We start from the raw sequence: 20,275 nt of genomic DNA, 5'->3' as shown, positions 1-20,275 counted from the left end.
AGGCGTACGGAGCAGAGCCGCGTGTGCACGAGGTGTACGGAGCGGAGCCGCACGTGTACGAAGCGGAGCCGCGTGTGTACGGAGCAGAGCCGCGTGTGTACGAGGTGTACGGAGCAGAGCCGCGTGTGTACGAGGTGTACGAAGCGGAGCCGCGTGTGTACGGAGCAGAGCCGCGTGTGTACGAGGTGTACGGAGCAGAGCCGCGCGTGTACGAGGTGTATGGAGCAGAGCCGCGCGTGTACGAGGTGTATGGAGCAGAGCCGCGCGTGTACGAGGTGTACGGAGCAAAGCCGCGTGTGTACGAGGTGTACGGAGCGGAGCCGTGTGTACGAGGTGTACGGAACGGAGCCGCGTGTGTACGAGGCTTACGGAGCGGAGCCGCGTGTGTACGAGGTGTACGGAGCGGAGCCGCGTGTGTACGAAGCAGAGCCGCGCGTGTACAAGGTGTACGGAGCAGAGCCGCGTATGTACGGAGCGGAGGCGCGTGTGTACGGAGCGGAGCCGCGTGTGTACGGAGTGGAGCCGCGTTTGTATGAGGTGTACGGAGCGGAGCCGCGTGTGTACGAGGTGTACGGAGCGGAGCCGCGTGTGTACGAGGTGTACGGAGCGGAGCCGCGTGTGTACGAGGTGTACGGAGCGGAGCCGAGTGTGTACGAGGTGTATGGAGCGGAGACGCGCGTGTACGAGGTGTACGGAGTGGAGCCACGCGTGTACGAGGTGTACGGAGCGGAGCCGCGCGTGTACGAGGTGTACGGAGCGGAGCCGCGCGTGTACGAGGTGTACGGAGCGGAGCCGCGCGTGTACGAGGTGTACGGAGCGGAGCCGCGCGTATACGAGGTGTACGGAGCAGAGCCGCGCGTGTACGAGGTGTACGGAGCAGAGCCGCGCGTGTACGAGGTGTACGGAGCAAAGCCGCGTGTGTACGAGGTGTACGGAGCGGAGCCGTGTGTACGAGGTGTACGGAACAGAGCCGCTTGTGTACGAGGCTTACGGAGCGGAGCCGCGTGTGTACGAGGTGTACGGAGCGGAGCCGCGTGTGTACGAAGCAGAGCCGCGTGTGTACGAGGTGTACGGAGCGGAGCCGCGTGTGTACGAGGCGTACGTAGCGGAGCCGTGTGTGTACGAGGTGTACGGAGCAGAGCCGTGTGTACGAGGTGTACGGAGCAGAGCCACGCATGTACGAGGTGTACGGAGCAGAGCCGCGCGTGTAAGAGGTGTACGGAGAAGAGCCGCGTGTGTACGAGGTGTACGGAGCAGAGCCGCGTGTGTACGAGGTGTACGGAGCGGAGGCACGTGTGTAAGAGGTGTAGGGAGCGGAGGCACGTGTGTACGAGGTGTACGGAGCAGAGCCACGTGTGTGCGGAGCGTAGCCATGTGTGTACGAGGTGTAGGGAGCGGAGGTGCGCGTGTACGAGGTGTGAGGAGCCATGTGGTTGAGGTGTATGGAGCAGAGCCGTGTGTACGGAGTGGAGCATCGCGTGTGCGAGGTGTACGGAGCGGAGCCGCATGTGTACGGAGTGGAACCTCTTGTCTACGAGGTGTAGGGAGTGGAGCCGCGCATATACGAGGTGTATGGAGGGGAGCAGTGTCTGTACGAGGTGTACGGAGCAGAGCCGCGTGTGTACGTGGTGTACGGAGCGGAGCCACGTGTACGAGATGTACGGAGCGGAGCCGCGTGTGTACGAGGTGTGTGGAGCGGAGCCGCGTGTGTACGAGGTGTGTGGAGCGAAGCCGTGTGTACGAGGTGTACGGAGCGGAGCCGCGTGTGTACGAGGTGTACGGAGCGGAGCCGCGTGTGTACGAGGTGTACGGAGCGGAGCCGCGTGTGTACGAGGTGTACGGAGCAGAGCCACGTGTGTACGAGGTGTACGGAGCGGAGGCGTGTGTGTACGAGGTGTGCGGAGCGGAGGCGCATGTGTATGAGGTGTGAGGAGCCATGTGTTTGAGGTGTATGGAGCAGAGTCGCGTGTGTACGATGTGTGAGGAGCTGCCCACTTACTAAAGACTATGATACTTTTCCATCACTGTTACAAATATAACGCTTACATTGGAGTAAGAGTACAGTGAGGATAGGACGGAAAGCAATATTGAATTGTGTGGATAAAACAAAATCTTGTTTAAGGTTTATTCAAAAGTGGTTACAAAAATAAGGAAAAAATAGTTCATAGCACAGAAAAAGAGGTATTAGGTTATAAGAGAGAAAGCAACATTCATAAGTTCTTAAGTATACAGCATGAGATGGTCCGTGGTGGAGATTCTCAAGGTATGAGACCAGGGGAGGAGTCCTGAGGAGATAATTTGCATATTCCCACTGCATTTTGGGGTAAGTGAAGAGTCTCCGCGAGCTCAAAGAACACTGGATTTTGGCTGTTGGAGCTGAAAAGAGGACATCGGTAAACCAGGGGAGGAGTCCTGAGGAGATAATTTGCATATTCCCACTACATTTTGGGGTAAGTGAAGAGTCTCCGCGAGCTCAAAGAACACTGGATTTTGGCTGTTGGAGCTGAAAAGAGGACATCGGTAAACCAGGGGAGGAGTCCTGAGGAGATAATTTGCATATTCCCACTGCATTTTGGGGTAAGTGAAGAGTCTCCGCGAGCTCAAAGAACACTGGATTTTGGCTGTTGGAGCTGAAAAGAGGACATCGGTAAACCGTGCGCCTACTGGCGCGCGCATTTTGAAGCTTTTTTTTTAAGCTTTTTTCACTGTTTTCAGAACATTAACAATAAGAACATGGAAGAGTCCAGGAGCCATTTGGTGAGCTGCATATCCTGCTACATGTTCACAGACTTGCCAGTGGAAAAGCCAAACTTCACATGCCAGAAATGCAAGCTTGTGTCCCTGTTGGAGGAAAAGTTGCGAAATCTAGAAGAGAGGTTAACTACCTTGAAAATCATTAAGGAAGGTGAAGAGTTCTTAGACAGAGCAGAATTATCTCTTCATGATTCAGAAAGAGAAGAAATTCGAACTGCACCTGACGAAACAGAGGAATGGAAGCATGTGACCCACCGAAGCAGGAGGATCGAGAGGCAGTCAGCACCCATACTGCTCAGGAACCAGTACCAGGCTCTCTCGCAGGAGCACCATGAAGAAATACAGCAAGATAAGACTTTGCCAGCAATGAATAACCTTGTAAGCCCTCAGAATCCTCCTGGATGGAGAAAGAAGAATGTTGTGAAGAAAAAACGGAGAGTGGTGGTCATGGGGGATTCCCTGTTAAGAGGAACAGAGGCCGCTATCTGCAGACCAGACATAACCTCAAGAGAAATGTGCTGTCTTCCAGGAGCAAAAATTAAAGATGTGTCTGACAGGATATCAAGACTCTTCAGACCTACAGATCACTACCCATTCCTGCTAATACATGTGGGGACAAATGACACCGCAAGAAAGGACCTGGAAACCATCTGCAGTGACTTTGAAGACTTAGGCAAGAAAGTGAAAGAATTGGGAGCGCAGGTGGTCTTCTCATCCATCCTCCCAGTGGATGGCCATGGAACAATGAGGTGGAATAAGATTCTACAGGTGAACAACTGGCTACGTCGATGGTGCCGTCAACAAGGATTTGGATTTCTGGATCACGGAATGAATTACCTATACGATGGACTACTTGCTAGAGATGGGGTGCACCTTACGAAGACTGGAAAACATGTATTTGGAAGTCGCCTTGCTACACTCATCAGAAGAGCTTTAAACTAGAACAATGTGGGAAGGGAAGCAAAAGGCCAGAAAAAGCCATACAGCTGACAAATACTATTGAGATCTCTGCTACTGGAAGTGGAAAGGAAGAACAAAGACAAAACAATTTAAATAATAAAAATATGGGAGGAAGAGAAACCAATCACAAACTAAAATGTTTTTATACAAATGCACAAAGCATGGGCAACAAACAAGGAGAATTGGAACTACTAATGCAGGAAAAGGAATATGATGTCATTGGAATCACTGAAACTTGGTGGGACGATACACATGATTGGAATAAAAGGCTAAAAGGATACAACTTATTTGCAAGAAACAGACTTGATAAACGAGGAGGAGGTGTTGCATTGTATGTTAGAAAAGCGTATATCTGCACAGAGATGGAAGCTTCAGAGACTGGGAGTTCTGTGGAAACTGTTTGGGTAAGAATACAAGGAGAGAACAACGGAAAGGACACCATTGTAGGCATTTACTACAGGCCACCTGGGCAAGCTGAAGATATGGATGAACTCTTTATGTATCAAATGACCAAGTTCTCCAAAAAATATGACGTAGTGGTCATGGGAGATTTCAACTATCCAGACATTTGTTGGGAATCTCTCTCAAGTAAAACTAACAGGTCAAGCAAATTCTTATCCTCTCTTGCTGACAACTTTATCTTCCAAAAGGTAGGGGAGAAAACAAGGGGATCTGCTACTTTGGATCTAATCCTTATAAACAGGGAGGAAATGGTTGAGGAGGTAAAGGTGGCTGGGACCCTAGGAGGCAGCGATCATGCTATTATAGAATTTTGGATAACTAGAGGAGGAAGACATGTGAAGACTCAAACTTCAAGGTTAGATTTTAGAAAGGCAGATTTTAAGAGACTCAGAAAGAGAATAGGAGGGATCCAATGGCTGGATGTCCTTAAGGACAAAAATGTCCAGGAAGGATGGGAAATTTTTAAAAATGAGATTCTCAAAGCACAATCGTTAACAATCCCGAAAAGTAGGAAGAATGGGAAGCATTTAATGAAACCAGGATGGATGAACACAGAACTTAAACACATGCTAAAAAGAAAGAAAGAAATGTTTATCAAATGGAAAGAGGGAGGCATATCTAAAGAAGATTATAATGCAGTCTGCAGATCCTGCAGGGCACGTATCAGGTTAGCTAAAGCTGACAATGAATTAAGGCTTGCAAGAGATGTCAAAAGCAATAAAAAAGGATTTTGGGGGTATGTCAAAAGTAAAAGAAAAGTCAAAGATGCTATAGGATTTTTACAGGATGAAAATGGAGAAATGGTAAGAGAGGATGTTGAGAAGGCCGAACTTTTTAATTCCTATTTTGCATCTGTTTTCTCTCAGAAAGAAAATGTAACATCAACTGATCTTCACTGTCCTTTTAAAGGAATAGAGGAATCCAAGTTATCTGTAAACAGAAAGATTGTGAGGGAATATTTAGCTAACATAAATGAGTTCAAGTCACCAGGTCCAGATGAATTACACCCCAGAGTACTGAAGGAGATCGTAGAAGAAATTTTAGAACCACTCTCCATAATCTTTGAAAATTCTTGGAGAACAGGAGAAGTCCCAGAAGACTGGAGAAGAGCAAATGTTGTTCCTATCTTCAAAAAGGGGAAGAAGGTGGACCCAGGGAACTATAGGCCGGTGAGTCTGACTTCTATACCAGGAAAGATCTTTGAACAAATTATTAAACAACATGTATGTAAGTACATGGATAAGAATGAAGTGATTAACCAGAGCCAGCATGGGTTTGTAACTAACAAGTCATGTCAGACTAACTTAATTTCCTTCTATGACAGAATCACTGACTGGGTGGATCAGGGAAATGCTGTAGATATAGTATATCTTGACTTCAGCAAAGCATTTGACAAAGTATCTCACACCATCCTTATTGAAAAAATGACCAAGTATGCAATGGACCAGGCAACTGTTAGGTGGATTCATAACTGGCTTAGTGATCGGACTCAAAGGGTGGTTGTAAATGGCTTCACATCCAGCTGGATGAATGTCTCAAGTGGGGTACCACAGGGCTCCGTCCTGGGACCTGTATTGTTCAACATCTTTATCAATGATTTAGATGAAGGAATTGAGGGTAAACTGATTAAATTTGCTGATGACACAAAGCTAGGAGGGATAGCTAATACTAGAGAAGAGAGAGAGAGGATTCAAAAAGACCTAAATAAACTGGAGCAGTGGGCAGCAACCAACAGAATGGTTTTTAACAGGGAAAAATGCAAAGTACTACATCTGGGCAATAAAAATGAAAAAAGCATATACAGAATGGGAGGAATAGAGCTAAGCAACAGTACATGTGAAAAAGACTTAGGTATACTAATAGATCATAGACTGAACATGAGTCAACAGTGTGATGCAGCAGCAAAAAAGGCAAATACAATTCTGGGATGTATTAACAGAAGCATACAGTCTAGATCACGTGAAGTCATTATCGGTCTTTACTCCTCTTTGGACCTCATCTGGAATACTGTGTACAGTTTTGGGCACCACATTTTAAAAAAGACATAGACAAACTGGAGCAAGTTCAGAGAAGAGCGACCAGAATGGTGACTGGTCTGCAAACCATGTCCTATGAGGAACGGTTGCAGGATTTGGGAATGTTTAGCTTGCAAAAAAGAAGACTGAGAGGAGACTTAATAGCTGTCTACAAATATGTCAAGGGCTGTCACATTGTAGAAGGATCATCTTTATTCTCATTTGCACAAGGAAAGACTAGAAGCAATGGGATGAAACTAAATGGGAGGAGACACAGATTAGATATTAGAAAAAACTTTTTGACAGTTAGGGTGATTAATGAGTGGAACAGGCTGCCACGAGAGGTGGTGAGTTCCCCTTCAATGGATGTCTTCAAACAGAGGCTGGACAGACATCTGTCTGAGATGATCTAGTGAATCCTGCTTTGAGCAGGGGGTTGGACCAGATGACCCAGGAGGTCCCTTCCAACTCTACCATTCTATGATTCTATGATTCTATGATTCTATGTCTGCCTCTGCTTATATACCATCTCGCCTCATGGACATACATTGGAGATTATTTTTACAGTTTCATAACCCAATATGGCGACTTTCTGGTATATTAGTAACTTCTACCATGTTAGAACAAAACTAGTAACTCATAAAATATGCCTTTTGACTACAGTACAGACCAAAAGTTTGGACACGCCTTCTCATTTAAAGATTTTTCTGTGTTTTCATGACTATGAAAATTGTACATTCACACTGAAGGCATCAAAACTATGAATTAACACATGTGGAATTATATACTTAACAAAAGAGTGTGAAGCAACTGAAAATATGTCTTATATTCTAGGTTCTTCAAAGTAGCCACCTTTTGCTTTGATGACTGCTTTGCACACTCTTGGCATTCTCTTGATGAGCTTCAAGAGGTAGTCACCGGAAATGGTTTTCACTTCACAGGTGTGCCCTGTCAGGTTTAATAAGTGGGATTTCTTGCCTTATAAATGGGGCTGGGACCATCAGTTGTGTTGTGCGGAAGTCAGGTGGATACACAGCTGATAGTCCTACTGAATAGACTGTTAGCTGCTTTTTTCTTGCCATAATACAAATTCTAAGTAAAGAAAAACGAGTGGCCATCATTACTTTAAGAAATGAAGGTCAGTCAGTCCGAAAAATTGGGCAAACTTTGAAAGTGTCCCCAAGTGCAGTTGCAAAAACCATCAAGCGCTACAAAGAAACTAGCTCACATGAGGACCGCCCCAGGAAAGGAAGACCAAGAGTCACCTCTGCTTCTGAGGATAAGTTTATCCGAGTCACCAGCCTCAGAAATCACAGGTTAACAGCAACTCAGATTAGAGACCAGGTCAATGCCACACAGAGTTCTAGCAGCAGACACATCTCTTCAACAACTGTTAAGAGGAGACTTTGTGCAGCAGGCCTTCATGGTAAAATAGCTGCTAAGAAACCACTGCTAAGGACAGGCAACAAGCAGAAGAGACTTGTTTGGGCTAAAGAACACAAGGAATGGACATTAGACCGGTGGAAATCTGTGCTTTGGTCTGATGAGTCCAAATTTGAGATCTTTGGTTCCGACGCAGAAAAGGTGAACGTATGGACTCTACATGCCTGGTTCCCACCGTGAAGCATGGAGGAGGAGGTGTGATGGTGTGGGGGTGCTTTGCTGGTGACACTGTTGGGGATTTATTCAAAATTGAAGGCATACTGAACCAGCATGGCTACCACAGCATCTTGCAGCGGCATGCTATTCCATCCGGTTTGCGTTTAGTTGGACCATCATTTCTTTTTCAACAGGACAGTGACCCCAAACACACCTCCAGGCTGTGTAAGGGCTATTTGACCAAGAAGGAGAGTGATGGGGTGCTACGCCAGATGACCTGGCCTCCACAGTCACCAGACCTGAACCCTATCGAGATGGTTTGGGGTGAGCTGGACCGCAGAGTGAAGGCAAAAGGGCCAACAAGTGCTAAGCATCTCTGGGAACTCTTTCAAGATTGTTGGAAGACCATTTCCGGTGACTACCTCTTGAAGCTCATCAAGAGAATGCTAAGAGTGTGTAAAGCAGTCATCAAAGCAAAAGGTGGCTACTTTGAAGAACCTAGAATATATGACATATTTTCAGTTGTTTCACACTTTTTTGTTAAGTATATAATTCTACATATGTTAATTCATAGCTTTGATGCCTTCAGTGTGAATGTACAATTTTCATAGTCAAGAAAATACAGAAAAAACTTTAAATGAGAAGGTGTGTCCAAACTTTTGGTCTGTACTGTACGTGCACATTTACTTTATGTTGGTGTATTTTAAACATATGGCTAGTGACCTTTAAGGATCATTAGTTATCTCCAAATAACCAATATAGACCAGAGTCCTATAGGTTTGACAAACAGAACAGGTGTCTCTGCCAAGATCTTCAAAATAACCCCTCAGTCTTTCTATAAAAATGTTTAAAACTAAACATGGTTCGAACCAAAGCTTCAAAGTTTCTTATTATGTATTTTTTTTTATCATAAGAGATTAATATCTTACAGTCCCCCCTGATTATGATTTAAGAAATCTCATAATCAATCCTAAACTCATTCTCTCACCATTCGTATCACATTCATTCTTTATTCTGAAAACCTTGTATCAACTCCTGTATTGAACGTCATCTGAGTTCCCAAAAGCTTCTAAATTAAAAATAAAAATTCACTTAAAAGGTTATATTTTTTCTTTACATTTCTCTTAAAAGACCATCTTCCTTTTTCATTTCTGTCTTTATCTTTTAATATATTTTCTTAATTTTACACATAAAAATCTGATAAAAATTACACAGCAAGATCAAAATAAATATGATTAGGATTGGATTTGTTAATACATTTCCTGCTGCCATTTTTTCTGAAGACTGTGACCAACTAGTTACTGATCTTCCTAGATTTCTCCTCCAAGATGAGCCTGACATACTTGTCCACTCATGTTCAATATCATTTAAATGACCTTGTTCATGTCTGAATACAATTTCAGCTTCTTTTAGTTGCTTTGTTAACAAATTTAACAAACCTTTATCTTTCTTTATCTCATTTGTCCACATATCCCATGGGAAATTATTTATTTGGGACAAATTGAACTGTATTGGAAGGATTTTCAGATTTCTTGTCCCTATTGACGTAATATTAATACTTCCTTCCTTCTTGGAGATAGTTTTCACACTTCCCTCCGTACAATATAAACCTATTGTCAGATTTTCAGCATGTACACAAGATGAGAAGAATGCAGAAAAAACTTATTTTTCGGACATAACTTGGAAACAAATTTTGTTCGAGCTTATTGGAGTCACCAAGTCATGTATCGTGTGCACATTCTCAACTCTGGCATGACATGAGGTATGATTATGGAAACACGAGTTATAAATGACTTTATCCTGTCCAGGTAGACACATTACCTTACAAACAAAATGTAAGTATGAAGAAATGTCTAATTGTTCCGTGTTTGTAACATCAAATGCAAAATCTGTGTCCTGTAATTGATAATATAGTAATTGTGTATTACTAACAGGAATGCCCAGAACAGTTATAGGAACCATGGTTTCTTCTCTTCCCGATATTGGGATTAGTGATGTTCCTATACAAATGTTCTATTCACTTATTTACCCACAAATCTGTGTGATTTAACGCAAAATTATATTCTGTAGACAAATTTCTCATTATTCCTAAAGGTGTAATTCCACTTTGCAATGCCTGTGCAATCATTTTCAGATTGGTGGAGTATTCAATCTGAACTTCTAGACATGCTCCGGTCACTTGGGATTCCTGTTCACTTTCTATTAGAGCTAAAGTAGCATCTTGTAGATGTGACACTGAAGATCCCAGCAGAGCAGCAGTGTTCAAAACCATCTTCTCAAGGAGTTGATGCAAACTTTTCAAAATTTTTACCCCTTTGCCTCCAATATACCCAATATTTTGTAAATCTGATTTAAGTGTATGTATGTCCATAATGTTAATTAAACTCCCCACTGTTCCTAATCCCCCCAAATTACCTTCTAATATCCCCTCTTACTTCTAACCTGTGTTGACGTTCTTCTCCCAAACCATTGTTCTATTCCCATTTCCATGTTAATGAGATGTGATTGACACTGGGGATATCTGGATGAGATTTTCCAACTAGACATGTTAAAAGTCCAGACCATAGTCATCAACACTCCATCCCTTAATAGAGGTTTAGATTGGAATTGATTGATTTGGAAAAGAGTAGATGGTTGAAACCTTGTCTGTGTACATATATTATCTACTCCTGACCAAACATTTACATCTTTACATTGTTTGTAATTATTTTTAGTTAAAACACAACATTGGTAAAGTCCAGAATCCTTAGGAGATGAATTAGCTAGAGAAAAATCAAAATTCTTGTCCAACCATCTCACATTCCCATATTGACCTCTGTGTATAGCATTTGTTGGACCATTTGAAAAACTTCCCAAAAATAATTTGTTTCTTGTCCATGTTAACTGTAACGGATCCGGGTGGGGGAACCTCTGTGCTGCGATGCAAGGAGGGACCCAGAGGGGCGTAACTAGGTATCAACTCGGAGCGACCAAGGTTGTACGGCGGCTCAATTGAGTCCGTGACCAGGGAGGGTCCGAGCTGAGGGACCAGGTGCTACTCTGGGGACGACCTTGTAAAGGAGCAGGTGACTCCCACGGTACAGATGGCAGGGACTGACCGGTATTGCAGATGGGCACAGCAGGCAGGCTGACGTGTGACCTGGGTAGATGGACTGGCAGACACGGCTGATAACAAGCAGAAGCCTCCAGGTAGGCTGGCTATTAGGCATGGCAGGTAACAGCAGGAGCCTCCTGGTAGGCTGTCAGGTGGTCACGGCAAGTGACGGCAGGAGCCTCTAGGTAGGCTGACATGTGGTCATGGCAAGTGACGGCAGGAGCCTCTAGGTAGGCTGTCAGGTGGTCACGGCAAGTGACGGCAGGAGCCTCTAGGTAGGCTGTCAGGTGGTCACGGCAAGTGACGGCAGGAAACAGGCAGGTGCTTCCAGGTAAGCAGGCGGGCAGAGCCCATAGACAGACTGGCGGACTGAGCGGAAGACAGACTGTCGGGCTGGAGTGAAGTCAGGCTGGCGGACTGAACTAGTAGTCAGGCTATCGGACAGGACTAGTAGTCAGGCTAGCAGCGGAACCTGAGGGCTGAAGCAGAGGTGAGTACTCTAAGCTACAACTTTGCTCGGGGACCTCCATTTTGGAGGAGGTGCCTTATATATGGGAGGACCGCCGGCTCTTGGCCGGGGACTCCTTAGGATGGCTCGCACTGCCCCTTTAAGAGGGAGGGAGCGCGCACGCCCTAAGCACAGTGTCGGGAAGCTGTGTGTGCCGGCAGCTGCAGGAAGAGGAGTGCCGGAGGATGTCGGGCGGGGAGCGCGGCGGTGAGAGAGACGGCATCTCTGCCTGGCAGGGGGCAGAGACGCCGATGCTAAAGTCCCCCCCCTTTACGCCCCCTCTTTTTTAGGCCAGAAAGAAATTTTTTAAGGAGAAGCGGGGCATGAATGTTCTCCCTGGGTTCCCAAGTTCTCTCCTCTGAGCCAAACCCCTACCAATCCACCAGAAAAAAGGTTTTCCCTCTTACCCTCTTGGTGGCCAGAATGTTCTCTACCTCAAAAACATCCTTAGCGGAAACCGGAGCTGGGGGGAGTACCTGTATTGTTGGAAAAATAATTAAACACAACTGGTTTGAGGAGAGATACGTGGAAGGAGTTGGGAATCCGCAAAGTGGCTGGGAGTTTTAACTTGTAGGCCACTGGGTTGATTTGCTTGAGGAGTTCAAATGGACCGATGAACCAAGGACCCAACTTATAGGAGGGTATTTTGAGACGAACATGTTTGGAGGAGAGCCAAACCTTGTCTCCCGGACGGAATTGAGGCGGATCCAGACCTCTCTTGTCAGCATGTTTCTTCATCCGCACGGAGGACTGAAGAAGTGCGAACCTAGTATTTTCCCAAATGGTGGAGAATTCGCTGACCAGAGACTCCGCGGCATGGTTGTCCACAGAGGCGGAGACGGGAAATGGAATCTAGGGATGTTGACCGTAGACCACAAAGAACGGGGATTTGGAAGTAGATTTTCTCTCGTGGTTGTTGTAGGAGAACTCGGCCCAGGGCAGGAGCTCCACCCAATCTGTATGGTGGGCATTGACAAAGTGGCGAAGGAAGCTGGTAAGGATCTGGTTGATACGTTCTACCTGGCCATTGGACTGCGGATGGTAAGCGGAGGAGAAATCCAGGGTAACATCCAGCAGCTTACAGGTTGCTCTCCAGAAGCGTGAAGTAAACTGAACCCTGTGATCCGAGACAATGTGGAGGGGTAGGCCATGGAGACGGAAGATGTAAAGGATGAAGTCCTTAGCCAGCTCAGATGCAGACGGGAGACCAGGCAGAGGGATGAAGTGGGCCATATTAGAAAAGCGGTTGGCGACCACCCAAATGACTGTACAACCGGCAGAAACAGGGAGATCCGTAATAAAGTCCATAGCAATGTGTTGCCACGGGGCAGCAGGTACGGGAAGAGGCAGGAGGCGACCGGCTGGAGATGTCTGGAAACTTTGTTGCGGGCACAGGACGAACAGGCCAAGACGAAGTCTACCACATCCTTGCGCAGGGTAGGCCACCAGTAATGCCGGGTAATGAGCAGGAAGGTCTTCTTCTGACCGGCATGGTCGGCTAGTTTAGATGAATGACCCCAGTGAAGAACCTTCTCACGATCCGGAACCGCTACAAACGTCTTACCGGGTGGGAGACGAGTCAGATCCAAGGGGGCCACATTCATCACTTTGGAGGGGTCGATGATGTGCATAGGCTCCTCTTCTTGATAGGAGGACATGAAAGATCGGGACAAGGCGTTGGCTTTAACATTCTTGTCCGCCGGGCGGTAATGTAGGATAAAGTCGATGCGGGCGAAGAACAAAGACCACCGGGCCTGACGCGGATTGAGTCTTTGGGCATTCTGGAGATATACCAGGTTTTTGTGATCAGTATAGATGATCACCGGGTACAGAGCCCCTTCAAGCAGGTAACGCCACTCCTCCAGTGCCAATTTGATGGCTAGCAGTTCTCGGTCTCCTATGGAGTAGTTGCGCTCAGACGAGGAGAAGAGTTTGGAGAAGAAGCCCCAGGTTACCATTCTCCCGGATGAAGATTTTCGGGTGAGCACCGCTCCGGCTCTGGAGGAGGACTCATCAACTTCCAGGAAGAACTGTTTGTTGCAATCCGGACGGTGCAGCACTGGGGCAGAGGAGAAGGCTTGTTTTAAGGAAAGGAAGGCCTCCTCAGCTTCGGGCAGCCATTCCTTAGGATTTGCTCCCTTACGGGTGAGTGCAGAGATGGGAGCAGTCCGGGAAGATAAATGTGGGATGAAGAGACGGTAGTAGTTGGCGAAGCCCAGGAATCGCTGAATCGCCTTCAACCTCTCCGGACGGGGCCACTTTAAGACAGCAGAGAGCTTCTCGGGGTCCATTCGTAGACCTGTCTTGGAGATAATATAGCCCAGGAACGGAAGGGAGGTCAGCTCGAAGAGGCACTTCTCAAATTTTGCATAAAAGTGATTCTGCCTGAGCCTAAGCAGGACCTGACGAACATCCCTCCGGTGTGTGGGAAGATCCGGAGAGAAGACCAAGATTTCGTCCAGGTACACCACCACGCAAGAATATAGAAGGTCATGGAAGATGTCGTTGACTAATTCTTGGAAGATGGCGGGAGCATTGCAGAGACCGAAGGGCATCACACGGTATTCATAGTGACCGTCCCGGGTATTGAATGCCGTCTTCCACTCGTCTCCTTGACGGATCCGGACCAGGTTATACGCCCCATGAAGGTCCAGCTTGGTAAAGATCTTAGCGCCCTTAAGGCGGTCAAACAACTTAGAGATGAGCGGCAGGGGGTATTTGTTTTTGACCGTGATTTGGTTGAGGATGTAGCGAACCGTCTTTCTTCTTGACGAAGAAAAATCCAGCTCCAGCCGGGGAGGTAGATTTCCGGATGAATCCCATGGGCAGATTCTCTTCGATTTACTCCGACATGGCCCGGGTTTCGGCCGACGACAACGGGTAAATATGCCCACGGGGTGGGGTGGTACCAGGTACCAGGTCGATAGGGCAATCATATGGCCTATGAGGTGGCAGTGTCTCTGCTTCCTTTTTGTCGAAGACATCTGCATAGGACCAGTAAGGTGTCGGTAGACCAGGTAAATTAGCCGGAGTAGGTGGAAGACGAGCCGGGCGAAAGAGAAACCAGGCAGGTCTTATGGCAATCCTGCCCCCAACGGAGCACCTCACTGGATTTCCAATTCAGAACGGGTTCATGTCTCTGTAGCCAGGGTAGACCTAGCAATAGAGAGTGAGAGAGTCCGGAAAGCACATGGAAGGAGATCCTCTCTGAGTGCAGCATTCCCACCTGCAGGTTATAGGTTCTGTCACGAGCAAGATGGTCACCGGAAGGAGTCTTCCATCCACGGAAGCGACTGCCAATGGTTCAGCCAGAGGTTTGATGGGAATCTGATATTTCTGGGAAATGAGGTTTCCAGCAGCTCCAGAATCCAGATGTGAGATTTCAAAGTGGCGGTTTTCTCCCCAGGAGATAGAGACAGACAAAGTCAGGGAAGGAGAGGATTTACTTTTGCCTAGGATGACCTCTCCGAGCGGTCCTAGACACTGGAGTTTCCCGGCTTCACCGGGCAGGAACGGATGAAGTGCTCCTTACTGCCACAGTAGAAACAGCTCCCCTCGGCTCGGCGTGACTCTTGGCGAGATTTGACCATCTTGGTCTGGTCGATCTGCATAGGTTCGGGCGAGCGTGCCCGGGGAGTTGCTGATTGAGAGGCAGGTCTCTGGAAAGTAGGAGCAAGACGAGGAAATCTTCTCTCCCGGGTAGTCCCTTTAGCACATTCCTGGAAACGGATGTCGATCCGGGTAGCCAGCGACACCAGGTCATCCAGAGTGGTAGGGATGTCCCGACCAGCTAGCTCGTCCTTGATCCGGCCGGAAAGGCCCTCCCAGAAGGTGGACACCAGTGCCTCGTTGTCCCAGGAAAGACTCCCTTGGCGGAGACGGAGCAATGAGGAGGCAGTAGAAATTCTTCGTCCGGGCTCATCGAAGACCATCCGGAAGGCAGTGAGAAAAGCCGCAAGATCTGACACCAGGGAATCCCCTCTCTTCCATAGAGGGTTAAGCCATGCCAGTGCTTCCCCGGTGAGGTGAGACATGATGAACGCCACCTTGGCCCGGTCGGAGGGAAACTGATGTGCCAAAAGTTCAAAGTGCATCGTGCACTGGTTCAGAAAGCCCCGACATGAGACGGGGTCACCTCCAAAACGAGGAGGCACAGAAAGCCGGGGTCCTGGGTTGGATTCCGTGGTAGTGGTAGACGGCGGCGCTGCCGGAGCGGGAGTTGCTCGACTCGAGGCAGGCACAGGTGGAACAGACAGCGTGTCCAGGCGAGAGTTGACATTCCGCAGGTAGTTCAGGATGGTCTCCTGTTGGGATCTCTGACGAGAAACCTCCTGGTACAGGTCAGCGAGCGAGGGAGTCTGGGGGCCACCGGGTTCCATGGCCGGAGCAAACTGCTATGGATCCGGGTGGTGGAACCTCTGTGCTGCAATGCAAGGAGGGACCCAGAGGGGCGTAACTAGGTATCAACTCGGAGCGACCAAGGTCGTACGGTGGCTCAATCGACTCCGTGACCAGGGAGGGTCCGAGCAGAGGGTCCATGTGCTACTCTGGGGACGACCTTGTAAGTGAGCAGGTGACTCCCACAGTACAGATGGCAGGGACTGACCGGTATTGCAGATGGGCACAGCAGGCAGGCTGACGGGTGACCCGGGTAGATGAACTGGCAGACACGGCTGATAACAAGCAGAAGCCTCCAGGTAGGCTGGCTGGTAGGCACGGCAGGTAACAGCAGGAGCCTCTTGGTAGGCTGTCAGGTGGTCACGGCAAGTGACGGCAGGAGCCTCTAAGTAGGCTGACAGGTGGTCACGGCAAGTGACGGCAGGAGCCTCTAGGTAGGCTGTCAGGTGGTCACGGCAAGTGACGGCAGGAGCCTCTAGGTTGGCTGTCAGGTGGTCACGGCAAGTGATGGCTGGAGCCTCAAGGTAGGCTGTCAGGTGGTCACAGCAAGTGACGGCAGGAGCCTTTAGGTATGCTGTCAGGTGGTCACGGCAAGTGACGGCAGGAGCCTCTAGGTAGGCTGTCAGGTGGTCAGGGCAAGTGACGGCAGGAAACAGGCAGGTGCTTCCAGGTAAGCAGGCGGGCAGAGCCCATAGACAGACTGGTGGACTGAGCGGAAGACAGACTGTCGGGCTGGAGTGAAGTCAGGCTGGCGGACAGGATTAGTAGTCAGGCTATTAGCGGAACCTGAGGGCTGAAGCAGAGGTGAGTACTCTAAGCTACAACTTTGCTTGGGCACCTCCATTTTGGAGGAGGTGCCTTATATATGGGAGGACCGCCGGCTATTGGCCGGGGACTCCTTAGGACGGCGCGCGCGGCCCCTTTAAGAGGGAGGGAGCGCGCCCTAAGCACAGTGCCCGGGAAGCTGCGCGTGCCGGCAGCTGCAGGAAGAGGAGCGCCAGAGGACGCCGGGCGGAGAGCGCGGCGGTGAGAGGGACGGCGTCTCTGCCTGGCAGGGGCAGAGACGCCGATGCTGCATTAACAAAGACTCGGGAGGTAACTCTAACTTTGTGTTGCATTTCAATAAAAGAGGAGACATATTTTCTTGACTATGTACTGCTTGTGGTGCAACCCTTATTTCTGGAGCAATAGTATTTGTTACTGTAAAAACTACATATACCTGTACTTGTACTGATCCTCTAGTTATCGGGAAATTCCATGTATTTACCCAATCTTCATCTCCTTCTGTAATAGAAAGTAATGAAGGATAAAAAAAATTCCCCAAAAGTTGTGTCTTTAACACAATCTCGGTTTCATATGTTCTAACTTTCCCTTTTGCGAACATATCATTAGTAATATCACCCGACCACACAGCTTTCTCTTCACCTCTTATCTCTATATTCCAGTATAACACATCTGTAGGATTACATTCCCATGTGCCGGTCTTATTATTATGTATATAATCTCCTTGTAACTGTGTAAACTTAGACTTAGGTCCTGTGGCAGCTTGTAATATTATGTCATTGTCATGTATGACGTGCAGCTCAATGCAGCATTTTACACCATAACCCATGCAAATGTTTCCAGTAATATCTACTGAATCGTCTGGTATGTCTTCATCTATTAGATTTTGTATACTTGATCCTCTTGGTTTCCGTGAATGTAAAGTTCCTTTGATATGTCCATCCACTTCACTAGTATTTGTTCCATGATATAAAATGTCTTCTGCGTAGATCACAATTGAAATAGTACAAAGTGGCAGAAATGTGGTTCCCATCAGATAGTAGCTTTTCCTGGGAAACTTTTTCTTTTCTTGAAGGATTGGGGTTGAATCTCTTCCATCAAGGACATGGTATTCCGCATTCCAGCTCTTATTGGAATCCATTTCTTCCTAAAATAAATGCAGTATCGTTATTTTGCAATATACAATTTGCATTGATCAACATATACCCACAATTTTTGTTGTCTGCGGATAGTTTTAACCACGTTGGATGCTGGTTGCACTAGGATCATAACTCGTCCCATGGTGTCGATTATTTTAAAGGGACCTTCCCGGTTATTTTCCCAAGGTCCACTCTTCCTGAAAGTTTTAATCATGACTAGAGCCCCCTTTTTTTAATTTGGATTCATATGGTGGCGCCATCCTCTGCTTTCTTGATGCAGGATGTGGAAGAATGGTTTTCAACTTTTCCTACAACAATTGCAACCACTTGGACCTTGGAACAGTATCTTTTTGAGGTGTGGACAAAAATGGTTCATGTGGGAAAATCAATGGCATTTTTCTTCCTGTCATTAGTTCAAAAGGAGTAAACAGATTTGTGGAGGAAGTTGTTCCTCTAACACTCAACAGTACAAAAGGTACTGCATCCACCCAAGTATTACCTTTGTCCAATAACATTTTGACAATTCTGGATTTTATTGTTCTATTTATCCTTTCCACAATACCAGCTGACTGTCGATGGTAAGGTACATGAAACTATTGTACCCCTAGAATAGTACAAACTGCTGGCATGATTTTTCCTGTGAAGTGACTTCCTCGATCAGAGATAATTATTCTTGGGATCCCCCAAGTACAAAAGACATGATTAACTAATTAACATGATTAAACATTACTACAACCAAAGCATACCTGAGACCATTTTTACCTGATGGTAATGAACCAATATAGTCTATTTGTAACGTAGACCATGGACCATCTGCAGGTGGGGTTCGGAGTAGTGGCGGTTTCTGTCCTTTTTGTCTTGGATTAATTTGGGCACAAATGAGGCATGATTGAACAATATTTCGTACAGTCTCTTCCATCTTTTCCCAGTAAAATCTCTCTTTGAGAATGCCTAACAATTTCTGTTGGCCCAAATGACCCAAGCTGTCATGATTATATCTCGTGAACTCATCCTGTAGATGTTTTTGTACAACAGGACGCAAGTCCCCATTTAAGTCATGACACAAATCCCAGGAAGCAACAAGAGTTGTATCTTTTTCTTGTTCTTCAGCAAAAGAAGGGATATGCGTGTCTGTTCTTTGAACTGCTGAAACCTCGAGAGGTTCAGGCTCAAACACTTCTCCTGTCAGGGAAAACTTTGGCTAACATATCTGCGGCTGCATTTCCAACAGATAATTTATCATCAGACTTTTTATGGGCAGGAACTTTGACAATAGCAAAACCATTAGGGGTTTTTGAAGCTATCTCAAAAATAGTTTTCAGTGTGTCACTATGTACAAGAGTCTTGCTAGAAGAATCTACATAGCCTCTTTTTTCCCAAACTGGCAGGTAATCTGTCAGTGATCTCACAACATAGGAGCTATCACTGTAGATTACAATGGGACACTGATCGTCAGCCTCATTCAGCTGTAGCACCATTTTTACTGCTTCTAGCTCTGCCCTCTGAGCTGAAAAAGGACTCGGTAACTTGTGCTTTACCACCTGTCATCTTGTGGGATAAAAAATGGCATATCCTGTATAATAGTGCCCTTCTGAATAGAATCGGGAACCATCTACAAAAACTGCTTCATCTGTTACCTCTGCCTACCGTCTGAAAAGTGATGGACTTGGATCCTGAAAAGACTGGAGACAATCATGAGTTTGCCCTTCATATTGCATCAACTGAGGAAGAACATATTTGGCCTTATAATCTACCTCAATTTGATTGGGAGACAATGACAGTAACCAATGGGCAAATCTCTGATGTGACACACCTGGGATATTTTTCTCAATGACAAGTTTTAATGTAGAATGAGGAGTTTGCAGAATGATTTTGTTGAAACCAACAATGTGTTCAGTTGCTTTGAATGCAAAGTAGACACCTACCAAGTGTCTGGCACAAGTTTCAAAACCTCTTTCAACAGGTGAGAGAAGCTTAGAAAAATAGCCCAAAATTCTCCACTCTTCTCCCTGCAATTGTAACAGAACAGCAGACACCGCTGTCTCTGATGTGTGAACTTGTAGAGCAAATGGAGCTGAAGAATCTACTGTGGACAAAGCAGGTGCATTCTGTAAATTCATTTTCATTTGTTCAAATGAGGTTTGTTGTTCATCACCCCAGGGACCAAAATAATCAGTATTTTCACCTTTCAAAAGATCGTACAAAGGCCTGGCCTTTTCAGCAAAATTCTCAATGAAATCCCTAGAATAGTTTACAAGACCCAAAAAATGTCGCAATGCCTTGTGTCTGGTTGGGATTGGCAGAGAAGCGATTGCCTCTATTCTTTCCTGCAATGGCTGTCTTTTTCCTGGACTCAGCAAAACTCCCAAAAATCTCACCTCGGTCTTCATCAATTTGACCTTTTTAGTGTTCAATTTCAACCCTGCGTCATACAACAGTTCAAACAATTCTGCCAAAAGAGAAACATGTGACTCCTTATCCTCAGTAGACAACAGAATATCATCCACATATTGCTGTATGCAATCAGGCCTAGAAAATCTGGATAATACCTTTACCAACATCT

At 46.7% G+C, this 20,275-nt stretch overlaps 1 protein-coding gene across 1 annotated transcript in view; it reads right to left on the bottom strand.

Moving 5' to 3' along the window:
* The window catches only part of LOC141178644 (uncharacterized), a 1,052,471-nt gene that overhangs the window by 860,542 nt on the left and 171,654 nt on the right, over positions 1-20,275 (bottom strand). The gene's annotated exons all lie outside the window — the stretch shown is intronic.

Source organism: Phyllobates terribilis, unplaced genomic scaffold (genome assembly GCF_046119375.1).
Source record: "Phyllobates terribilis strain yellow unplaced genomic scaffold, ASM4611937v1 Scaffold_29__1_contigs__length_15306474, whole genome shotgun sequence".
Lineage (NCBI taxonomy): Eukaryota > Metazoa > Chordata > Amphibia > Anura > Dendrobatidae > Phyllobates > Phyllobates terribilis.
This window is presented reverse-complemented; position numbering and strand designations above follow the sequence as displayed.